Here is a 10,206-nt window from a genome sequence, read left to right as displayed (position 1 = left end):
TATATTAGCACATGATTTTATAAAACAGATCTGAAGATGATCAAATTCTTCTGAGTTTGAGGCCGCATAGTCAACTATAAAATTCCGAAGTTTCTACGACTATTGCAAGACGCCTTCCTCAGGATGTATTGACAACGGCCGCGGAGCCTTGGTTTACAGATCTGAAGATGATCGTAATAGAACGAAACCGGTATTCTGATGACAAAAAATGTATGACCATAGACGTGAATGCAAGGAAATTTATCATATATTCGAGCAACTGTTGAATTCGCGACTACGTCGCAGCTTGTGCTACAAGACATCTGCCCAAGCTATATAGGCCTATAATTACGTGCATCAGTGCTACGAGCCTTCTCCCATACGGGAATGACCTGCGCTTTCTTCCAGTCGCCGCGTGCCCTTCGTTGCTCCAGCGCCCCACGATACGCTGCTGCTAGAAGGGGAGGAAGTTCTTTCACATAATCTCTGCAGAACTCGCAGGCGTCGTGACGGGCAGATGCGTTTCGACCACCTATTGATTGTAGATGTTCTTCTGTTCCACGACAACTATGCCAACATTAAAAAGAGAGATAATGAGGGAGAATGGGTGTGATATATACGTGTGTATGGTAAACCGTTTCCCTCCAAAATATTTCTCCTCTTCGTACGTCCTCTGTGTTACCACAGATGGCGTGCCGCTGATCTCATTTGCAGTGAAACTGCAGTACACGCGAGGTACCATTTGCTTCCACCGCCCTGAGTGGAACGCATAAGTTCTAATAAATACCGGCCGGTGTGGCCGTGCGGTTCTAGGCGCTTCAACCTGGAACCGCGTGACCGCTACGGTAGCGGGTTCGAATCCTGCCTCGGGCATGGATGTGTGTGATGTCCTTAGGTTAGTTAGGTTTAAGTAGTTCTAAGTTCTAGGGGACTGATGACCACAGATGTTAAGTCCCATAGTGCTCAGAGCCATTTGAACCATTTGACTACGTGTCTGTCTTCCGACACTGCCGAAACAGCTCTGATTTACACATTATACATTGGTAACTGATACCGCGGAGAAGAACATGCCCTGCCGAACGAGCTCTATTACCAAATCATAGATTACTAGCTAAAACTGAAACCGACCGCGTCAGACAACATATCTGTCCTCCGATACTGCCGAACGAGCTCTCATCTTAAAGCCGAACCACTTCGCCGGCCATCCAAATTAGGGGCGATCCGAAGATCACCGAAGTGCTTCGTCCGTGTTTTCGCTTAGCAGTTGTTTATCATTCTGCTGGTAGAAATGGAATGAAAGCGCCCTCTTCAGAGACGCTTTAAGTTGAAATTCAAGTAATTTCTCTGTTTAATTTTTCACATATTAACAATAGAGGATTACTATTTTTGCGCAAAACTTCCGAACGCTGCATCCCACCGCGGAGAAGGATCACAGTTTAGGCGGTCTTTCTCACTATACCTGTACCGCACAAACCATCTGTCATCGGCACCTCACACCATATTACCTCATCTTGCCACAGCTGTCTTCTCAACTGCCCGAAAAAGGGCTTGTTGTAGCCGAATATGATGGCTGCAAAGCCAGAAATATGAGATCACTTATCACAGTATCTGTCATTTCCTCGTTCAGCAGTGGTAGTAAAAAGGAACTGTTTTACCGTTTTCCGTGGTGAAACAGTTCTGGAAGACCGAATTCAGTGTTTCGGCGTCGTATGAGTCATCTTCAGTTTGGGTTCAAGCACGGTGACTAAAGTGGGTATTACACGACGATCGGCCACGAAAGGTACTGGTCTAACGCAAAAGCCATCTAGCGGTAGAACGAGTGAAACTACGAAAATTAGCAGACACATTATCCGCGCGCCAGAATAGAGACCAGTTCTAAACTGCCGTGAATCCGCACATGTTCAATAGAGAGGGATAAACCGCGTATACGCAGAAATGGCTACCATAGTGCTTTCTGCTTGTTATTTGCATATTGTTAGGAGGTTAGTAGCTACTTTCAGATTTCACGTTGGGGATTTTCCGCATTTTGTTTCAGTAAGTAGGTTTCAGTAGTGTCAGGAAGTCGTTTCTGAAAGTATTTGTATGGAGTGTAGCCATGTATGGAAGTGAAACATGGACAATAAATAGTTTGGACAAGAAATGTGCTACAGAAGAATGCTGAAGATTAGATGGGTAGATCACATAACTAATGAGGAGGTATTGAATAGAATTGGGGAGAAGAGGAGTTTGTGGCACAACTTGACAAGAAGAAGGGACCGGTTGGTAGGACATGTTCTGAGGTATCAAGGGATCACAAATTTAGCATTGGAGGGCAGCGTGGAGGGTAAAAATCGTAGAGGGAGACCAAGAGATGAATACACTAAGCAGATTCAGAAGGATGTAGGTTGCAGTAAGTACTGGGGGATGAAGAAGCTTGCACAGGATAGAGTAGCATTGCTTTATTCCAGCAAGCCAGAAAAGAGAAAATGTTCAAATGTGTGTCAAATCTTATGGGAAAAATGGCTCTGAGCACTATGGGACTTAACATCTATGGTCATCAGTCCCCTAGAACTTAGAACTACTTAAACCTAACTAACCTGAGGACAGCACACAACACCCAGCCATCACGAGGCAGAGAAAATCCCTGACCCCGCCGGGAATCGAACCCGGGAACCCGGGCGTGGGAAGCGAGAACGCTACCGCACGACCACGAGATGCGGGCAAATCAAATCTTATGGGACTTAACTGCTAAGGTCATCAGTCCCTAAGCTTACACACTACTTAACTTAAATTATCCTAAGGACAAACACACACACCCATGCCCGAGGGAGGACTCGAACCTCCGCCGGAACCAGCCACACAGTCCATGACTGCAGCGCCTAGACCGCTCGGCTCAGAAAAGAGAAAGCGGCAGTGATAGGGGAGAATGTCCGTGCAGTTCGGCCCAGTGCGACAGACTAGGACTGCAAAACTGTGAGTAGCGCGCATATGTAGAACAGCTGTAACCAACATAAGAGAATATCATTTAATAAATAATGAAAAAGATAATTTCTTGTTAAATAGGAACCTTGAGCTCACATAAATAATTTGAACGAATGACGTTCCACTATATCCCCTTGTGTTTCGCGGGGTAGAACGAATGACGTAACAAGAGATAAAATAGTTGTATTGGCGTTTCGCGCGTTATCACCGTCTACTCTGCATGCGCGCCACGTGTATCCCGCTCGGGTTGTGTAATAGGTACGTGTGAACTAGGCTGTAGCTACAGATATGCACGCTTGGAGCGCTGGTGCGTAGGTGTACCGTTTACGCCTATCGTGTAATAGGGGCTTAAGTGACTGACTGCATTATTCAGTCGGCTTACTGATTTTATTTAAGACGCAAACTTGTTAGGGTTCTCGGCCAAATCTTACCGTCGAAGTCACTAAGCGGCGTCACGGTCACGTGACCTCGGCGTCTGAGTGCGAGGCGTCGGGAAGGAGTGTAGGGTACGTCAGCTGCGAAGGTGGGGGTGGGGGCAGAGGGGCGGAGCTGGCTGGGGGGCGGGGGGGGGGGAAGGCGAGAGCCACCACAACTAGCGCCAGCACCGGCAGTGCGCGGGCGGCCGCGGCGAGGGGCGAGGGGCGAGTCTGTCTGGTGAGTGGGGCCTCTGCGTGCTGTGCGGCGCCGCCGTGTCTGGACGACGGTGGCTGCGACAACGGCGCAAAGGACCAAGTTTCATTCCTCTCTGTTTCTCAACTAAACTCCTGGGAAGAAAGATCGCAGCACCGAGAAATAATTAACGCACATTAATGAAATTTCGCGAATAGATTTGTCTAGGTAACGTACGAGGGCAATCCCAAAAGTAAGGCCTATTTTTTTTTAGTACATAGACCTGTTTATTTCTACAATGGTTTACATCAGTTTACAGCTTGAACATTTAGCTATTTTTCGACATAATCATCATTTCTGTCGATGCAGTTTTGTAGACGCTGTGGCAGTTTTTGTATGCCCATGTCATACCAGCCCTCCGCCATGCTGTATCAGACAGTTATGAACCTCTTCTTTCACCTCGTCGTCGGAGCTGAATCGCTTTCCGGCCAAATGTTCTTTTAACTTAGGGAACCGCTGATAGTCACTGGGCGCCAAGTCAGGACTATAGGATGGGTGGGTGACTATGTTCCACTGAAACTGTTGCAGGAGAGCAACGGTTTGCCGAGCGATGTGTGGGCGAGCGTTGTGATGGAGAATGTGTGCACCGTTGCTCAACATTCCTCTTCTCCGGTTCTGAATTGGCCGTTTCAGTTTTTTGACGCAGTACCTGTCGACCACCAAAACTACTTTTCGATCCCAAAAAGCGGTTGTCATGACTTTATCGGCAGACTGTGTTTATTTGAATTTCCGCGGTTTTGGCGAAGAAGGATGCTGCCACTGGCGTGATTCTTGCTTGGTCTCAGGTGTAAAATGGTATGCCCAGGTTTCGTCACCCGTGACAATTGATTATAGAAAGTTGTCCTGTTCGGCTGCAAGGCTGTGAAGAAATGTGCGGGAGGCATCAACTCGTTGCCGCATGTGGTCGTCAGTCAGCATGCGTGGCACCCATCTTGCGCACACCTTCCGGTAGTTCAATGTGTCCGTTACAATTCTGTGAGCGGTGCTTCGGGAAACCTCAACAACCAATGTGCAGAGATCATCTTGGGTGATACGCCAATCTTCACGCATGCTTTGCTCAACCTTCAACACTGTCTCCTCAGAAATTGACGGTCTTCTGCTCCCTTGTTCGTCGTGAATTTTGGTCCGACCTGCTGCGAACTCTCTACACCACTTACGAACATTTTTGACATCCATGCACGACTCACGATACACTTCCGTCAGTTGGCGATGGATTTCAATCGGCGCAGGGCCCTTGCGTTCAAAAACCGAATAACTGCGCTCAATTCGCATTTTGTGGTAACATCCGACGGGAGGTCCATTCTCAACGGCTGCCAAGCCAAGACTGAGCGCCTCAGCGCGGCGTGCGCATGTTCACACACAGCGCGTGAAGCACTCTTCATAACATTGTGACCAACTGCCACACAAACATAGTTCCGTACATAGAAAAAAATAGGAGACCTTACTTTTGGGATTACCCTCGTACTTAAGTGATTAATATTATGGGATTACACGTTAGTGTAAGCTCGAGGTAAGTCATTGCAACCGTCACAATGTTGAATAAAAAAAAAAAAACTAAACTCCGTCCGAACAGGCCTTGGAAGTTCCAACGGTACCGACCAGGGACCGTGTCATCCTGAGCCCACAAACGTAACTGGATGCGCATACGGAGGGTCATGTGGTCAGCACACCGCTCTCCCAACCGTATGTCAGAGACGGGAGCCGCCACATCTCAATCGAGAAGCTCCTCACTTTGCCTCACAAGGGCTGAGTGCATCCCGCTTCCAAACAGCGCTCGGCAGCTCGGACGGTCACCAATCCTAGCGCTAACCCACCCCAACAGCGATTAACTTGGGTGATTTCACCGGAACCGGTGTTACCTCTGCGCAAGGCCGTTGGCCCAGAATGTTGGATGCATGCGTGCAAACGTGCGTGCATTGTACTGGTGCCCGATGTCAGTTTCATCCGTGTCTCTTGCAGCCGGTGTAGCCCTAAGGCAACAGTTGACACTGGTTGTGGGTAACGCTGGAGTGTCGTTCGATAGTGTCTCACGTCTGGTCGATTGCAGACAGGTCTGGTAACGGGGCAGGCCGAGGCAGCATGTCAGCGCTGTACAGTATACTGGGTTACAACAGTGTTATGTGGGCGAGCGTTATCCCGTTGGAAAACGGTCTGCAGAAAGCTATTCGTGAATGCAGGCACAACTCGTCGAATCGACAGACTGACGTACGAATTTGCAGTTAGTGTGCTTGGGTTAACCCCGATAGTGCTCCCGCTATCATACGAAATCTCTCCCCAGACCATAACTCCAGGTTGGTTGGTTGATTTGGAGGGAAGGGACCGAACATCGAAGTCATCGGTCCCATCGGATCAGGGAAGGTGGGAAGGAAGTCGGCCGTGCCCTTTCAAAGAAACCATTCCGGCAACTGCCTGATGCGATTTACGGAAATCACGGAAAACCTACATCAGGATGGCCGCAGATGGGTCTGAACCGTCTTCCTCCCGAATGCGAATCCAGTGTGCTACCCACTGCGACACCTCTCTCGGTGTAACCCCAGTTGTAGGTCCAGTGTGTATGGCACGCAGACAGGTTTGTTGCAAGCCCTCAGCTGGCCTCGTAACCAACACACGCCCATCACTCACACCGCGACACAACCAGCTTTCATCGGAGAACACAACACACCTCCATCCTGCCCTCCAATGAGCTCTCGCTTGACAGCACTGAAGTCGCGAAAGGTGGTGGTTTGGGGTCAGTGGAATACACGCTACGGGGCGTCTGATTCGGAACTGTCCTTGAAGTGAAATATAACAGTTCCTGAAGAATACTCAGTTTTGTAGAACACTCAGTATAATGTCGTTTATTGAAACTGAACTACACTTCTCGAACAATCACTATATACACACTAAGAAAACAAATAACATGTAGAGACTATTCATTAAGAGCGTCGGTGAGGTCCGTCGGAGCTAGTCCTAGCTCGGCGAGGAACTGGCTGTGCTGCTGCTGCGCTGGCCTTATAGAGTACTCCAGCTTTCCCTGTGTCTGTGAGGCAACCTCTGCAGAAAAAGGTTCGCGTTAGTCTCTAGCAAGTTCTGTTTATTTTGAAGAATTGTTTTCCTCTTGGTTGCGCCTGCAAGTGCTTGTGTATGTTATATGGTACACAGGGGTGTCTTGAGTGTAGTCTGCCTGGCAGGGGCTGTCTGTGGCAGACGTAACAGTTCTCTATGTCACTCTGGTGCTCAAATTGCTGCTGCAGTGCAGTAAGACGGGCTCAGGGCCATACGCCGAACCCGACCGTCTTCCGTCTCGGTTGTGTCACATCGCCGTCCGTAATCCGTTTCCTTGCGACCGTACATTCCCGTTAGCACCTCTGCCAAAAATTATGTGCAGTGGCTACATTCTTGCCACGTCTTTCTGCAATATCGCAGAACAAACATGCAACTTCTCGTAGTCCAATTACAAGTCCTCGCACAAAGTCAGTGAGCTGTCGATAATGTTATCTTTGTCACCTTACAGGCATTCTTGACTAACATCAACTCACCACGTCCAGTCTGTAAGGTAACTAAAGCTCATGATCGCTAAAGCGTGTATTTAAAGCAAACGTTATATGCATCCCCATAGCGGCGCTCCTAGCGCCACTGTTACGTGAATGGCACGAAATCTGAGCACACGTCATCTTTCAGATGTAGAAACACGCCTACCGAGTTTCTTTTTTGTTGTGCGTCTCCTCCTTGGTGCTGTGATTTTTTTCCCCGTCAGTGTATTGTCCGTGACCTGCCCAGCAGCAGCTCCCCCGAGGCACCCCTGTATCGTCTCGGGGGTGGCCTGTTGTGCCAGGCTACTACGTCTCACAGCGTTATTAAAGTAATGTTACTCCTCCTAAACATTTACAGTTGTTACACCTTGTGCGTTTTTCAGACAGGTTCCTGAACGAACGTGTCTCTTACTGTAACAGTAGAAACAGTCGAGTTTGTCGGGACCGCTTCGTAAAGAAGCCACATATGTGAGCTGTGTTTGTCAATTGGCAGAACACCCTGTTCGTCATTGTCTTTGCTAAATAAGCAAGAATGTGGAAGAAAGTTGGACGTTGAATGTATTATAGGATACACGGCAACTCGAAAGGTTGCGCACAAACTGAAAAAGTTGATACAGGTCTTAAAATACAAGCTTGGAGGTAGAAATTTGTCTTGGAAGCAATCCTGTGATACGGGAAGCTTTCGATCGATCTTCAGGAGCAACACGGACAATCAATATATGCGCTTCTTAATTTCAGAAAAGATAATGTACTGCTTACTGAACAATTTTGACGTTACAGGAAGTTTTCGTAATGGCGGCTTGGTGGAGCGCTTGCACACTTTTCTTTGCAGCTACCTGACAGACTTTAAACCACATTTCGTAGACGTTGGATCTGAAGGGAGGTCCCAATGCAAGGTTACCTCGCTGTCCTAATCTCACGACTCATGATTTTTCATTCTCATCAATTTTTTTGGTGGGGGCGTACCAAAACCATGGTGTACTTGTATGTGAATTTCTTGGTGTGCTTGGTGGAATGCTGCCGAGTTTTCTACGTTCGTGTTGTTCCTGAACTGATTTTCACGGTCGCCACGGTGAGCACCTTTTGTGACGTACACCACTGTTTAGTCAACAGTTCACTATGTTTTCTAGGCGTAAGTAGTTTGTCCACAGACTCTCTTTGTCGCTGCTAACATTCCAAAGCTTTCACTGGCTAGGGTCTATATCGAAAACCATACCTCCCTATTCCAAAGTTATTGCCTTTCGACTCAGCTACCAGTCTCTTTAAACGCCCTGTGTCGGGAAGTCCATCACGCAACCGACGAGGGCAACGACAGTGCAGCTGTATCCCCTCCAATGCCTCCTCCCACGACCACTCAGAAAAAAAAAATCGCAAAATGGGCCTGGCATCCGGCCCCGCCATAAGCGTATCAGTTGTGTATACGTTTGAAGAGAGCCACAACGTGTAATGGACGTGGACTGTAGCACGTGTGCGGCCATCAGGTCGATGTCGTCAAATCTCAAAACTAAATCGTCATTCGCCTATATCCTTCTTCCAACTGAACGTCTCCCTACGTTCAAAACCTTCCAGTAGCGATTCGTGACAACTTTTCTCGCGATGCCAGTTAAACACTACTAAAAATGATAATGTAGAAAGTACTCGCATGTAAAGGAATGTTACACACCTCAACCAAAAATGATGGGCAGCTACTATTCTCACTCATCAAGAAAAGTCTAGGAACGTCAGCAAATTTACATCCATCTTTAATGATTCGCAAACAGATTGCACCAATTCTTTCATTAACCGTGTTCCATGTTGTAGGTGTTGTTGTGGTCTTCAGTCCAGAGACTGGTTTGATGCAGCTCTCCATGCTACTCTACCCTGTGCCTCTTCATCTCCGAATGACTACTGCAACTTACATCCTTCTGAATCTACGTAGCGTATTCATCTCTTGGTCTCGCTCTGTGATTTTTACCCTCCACGATTCCCACCAGTATTAAATTCGTGATACCTTGATGCCTCAAAATGGGTTCTACGAACCAAGCCCTTCTTCTAGTTAAGTTGTGTCACAAATTCCTCTTCTCCGTTGTTCTCTTCAGTACCTACTCGTTAGTTACGTGATCTACCCAGCTAATCTTCTGTAGCAACACATTCTGTTCTTGTCTAAACAGCTTATCGTCCATGTTTAACTTCGATACATGGCTCCACTCCACAGAAATACTTTAAGAAAAGACTTCCTGACACGGAAACCTATACTCGATGTTAACAAATTTCTCTGCTTCAAAAACATTTTGCTTGCCATATCCAGTTTACATTTTATATCCTCTCTTCTTCAAGCGTCATCAGTTATTTTGCTTCTCAAATAACAAAACTCATTTACTACTTTAAGGGTCTCATTTCCCAATGTAATACCCTCAGCATCATCTGATTTAATTTGACTACATTCCATTATCCTCGTTTTGCTTTTGTTGATGTTCATCTTATATCCTCCTTTGAAGACACTGACCATTCCGTTCAACTGCTCTTCCAAGTCCTTTCCTCTCTCTGACAGAATTACAATGTCATCAGCAAACCTCAAAGTTTTTATTTTTCTCCATAGATTTTAATTCCTGCTCCAAATTTCTCTTTTGTTTCCTTTACTGCTTGCTTAATAACATCGGTGATAGGCTACAACCCTGTCTCACTCCCTTCTCAACCACTGCTTCCCTTTTGTGTCCCTCGACTCTTGTGGCTGCCATCTGGTTTCTGTGCAAATTGTAAATAGCCTTTTGCTCCATGTATTTTACTCCTGCCATCTTCAGAATCTGAAAGAGAGTATTCCAGTGAATATTGTCGAAAGCTTTTTCTAAGTGTACAAATGCTAGAAACGTAGATTCGCCTTTCCTTAACCTATCTTCTAAGATAAGTCGTAGGGTCAATGTAGCCTCGCATGTTGCAACATTTCTACGGAATCCAAACTGATATTCCCTGAGGTCGGTTTCTATCAGTTTTTCCATTCGTCTGTAAGGAATTCGTTTTGATATTTTGCAACGGTGACTCACTAAACTTAATATTAACGTGTTCCATATATTCCATGAATAATTCGAGAGGTACAACCTAAATGGAT

General features: G+C 46.8%; 1 protein-coding gene across 1 annotated transcript in view; it reads left to right on the top strand.

Moving 5' to 3' along the window:
• Nucleotides 1-3,531: 3,531 nt before the first annotated feature.
• Nucleotides 3,532-10,206, top strand: part of LOC126210481 (putative ankyrin-containing lipoprotein Lxx09580) — a 71,724-nt gene continuing 65,049 nt past the window's right edge. The window contains exon 1 of the mRNA XM_049939714.1: nt 3,532-3,594. The gene's annotated coding sequence lies outside the window, so the exon portion shown is untranslated. The remainder of the gene's footprint in view (nt 3,595-10,206) is intronic.

Source organism: Schistocerca nitens, chromosome 10 (assembly GCF_023898315.1).
Source record: "Schistocerca nitens isolate TAMUIC-IGC-003100 chromosome 10, iqSchNite1.1, whole genome shotgun sequence".
In the NCBI taxonomy this organism is placed as follows: Eukaryota; Metazoa; Arthropoda; class Insecta; order Orthoptera; family Acrididae; genus Schistocerca; species Schistocerca nitens.
Note: the sequence above shows the minus strand (reverse complement) of the source record. Positions and strands in the feature narration are given on the sequence as shown.